Below are 2122 nucleotides of genomic sequence, written 5' to 3'. Positions count from 1 at the left end.
GATCAATGAGGCACAGCTCTGACTCACTTAATACACAAAGGTGTACCTCATTTTAACATAATAAATAATAAAAAAAATTATAAATAATAGCAAAGCCCAGAGTTTGGATTAAGGCCTTAGGACAATATGAGGTTTAGTAATAGAAGACCTGGGATGTACAAATGTTTGTGCCTATTATTTGATAGAACAACTGGCTGTTATACTTACTATAAGTATAAAGCCAGATTCTGAAATGGATATGACAAAAAAGTGTAGTAAAGTTATAGAGGGCTACTGAGGGAAGTCTATCATGGCTTGGTGTCCTGTGGAATACAGAGAAGGGAGTGATCAGTTCTCCTAGGGAGACTTCTTAGAGAGCAGACACTTAAGCTGAGTCTTGTGAGATCAGCAGTGGATAAGGGAGTAATTTCAGGCAAAGGGACATGAATGTAGTCCAAGAAAGGGCACTTAGGAATGAAGCATCTTGGTGTATTTGTATAACTCTAGGTTGTTGTTTGATATAGTTGGTGGGTAGAGGATGGTTTGGGGAGATATAATGGAGGCAAGACCAAGATCATTGAGAATTTTGTATGCAAGACTTCACAAAGGAACCAAGTGAAAGCATACTCACACAGATCAAAAGGCCTACTTAACAGCAAGGTTTACTAATAATTAAAAGAACACAAATAATCATGAGATGCATGCACAACAGAGAAATATGAGATCATAAACACAGCTTTTCAATCCTTTCTTGCTGTGTCAGGATGACACAGAGTCTAGCCTCTATCATCATATGAGGTCTTTAATATATGTGGCTACATTATTTACACAAAATAGATCTGTTTTATACTTAAAATTTTAATCTCAGTTGTTTATTCACAGGATTACATAGGTTATATGATGTTTTTTTTAGGGAGCCATGTTTCATAAATCCATGGTGTTTTGCTTACCATAAGCAGTTCTAAATAGATTGAATATATCTTACTAAAAACATTCCATAGATAAGGGTTCTCCCACTAGCCAATGCCATTACTATAGCTGATAGGAGATCTATTATTATATTATTGGCCTGTTTATAAGAAAATATGATATCATTACTTTCTTTCCTCCCTTGGTATTTCTCTGTTTAACTTCTCCACCCTAGAGAGGAGAGAATGCTTTGCTATTTTCCTACAAACCATTTATTCCTAAGTATGCATTTAGACTACCATAAAAATAGTATGTATTTGTAATACAGTGCTGAGACAATCTGAATCACCTGAGTTTCTTGGTGAAATGAGTATGAAATCAGATCTTTAAAGCTGGGGCCCAGAATATGATTTTAATGGCTAACAAAGGGCTCTGATGGTGAAGTAGGAATATTCTGAATTTACCTCCTCCCAGGGACACACTGACTCTACAATTACTTAAAGAATAATTACCTATGGGGGGAAAAAGTAAAAATAATCTGAGGAACAACTACATATTGGGGAAGTGAAAAAGACATCTTTGTTCTTGTGCAACTAGGTTAACATAACCCTCTTTTTCAGACTCCTCAGAAGTGTAACCATCCTCAACAGGGCACATGATCTTCTTAACTATCCAGTAATCCAATCATAGAAATTTATCTACCTTGATTTATCTACCTTCATGTAATCTTCCTTACATTCCTTTCTTTATTCCAGATGTGTAAACAGAACTGAAAAACTATCATTCTCTGGAACACTGAGATCTTGCTTCCTGGCATGTCACCGGTGTGTCTCAAATAAACTCTTATAAAAATTCCCTACAGGTTTGGACATTCTTACATTGACAAAAGAGACAGAAAATATAAGAAAGTAAAAACAAAATTCACAAATCTAAGGAATTCATAAACTAAAGTGAAAAATACACTAGAGCAGTGCAATGTCAAAGTAGAAAGACAGAAGAAAGAACCACTGAACTCATCTACAGGGCAGTGGAACTCACCCAATCAGAGCAGCTAAAATAAATAAATAAATAAACAAAAAGTAAATAAAAAGTGATGATAGTTTAAGGGACTAATGGAATACCAAGCAAAATGCCATGCACACTATAGAAATTTCAGAATGAGAAAGAAAAAAGTGAAGAGAACTTATTTGAATGAATAATGCCTGAAAACTGTCCTAACCTAGGGAAGCAAACA

Source organism: Phyllostomus discolor, chromosome 7 (genome assembly GCF_004126475.2).
Source record: "Phyllostomus discolor isolate MPI-MPIP mPhyDis1 chromosome 7, mPhyDis1.pri.v3, whole genome shotgun sequence".
Lineage (NCBI taxonomy): Eukaryota > Metazoa > Chordata > Mammalia > Chiroptera > Phyllostomidae > Phyllostomus > Phyllostomus discolor.
This window is presented reverse-complemented; position numbering follows the sequence as displayed.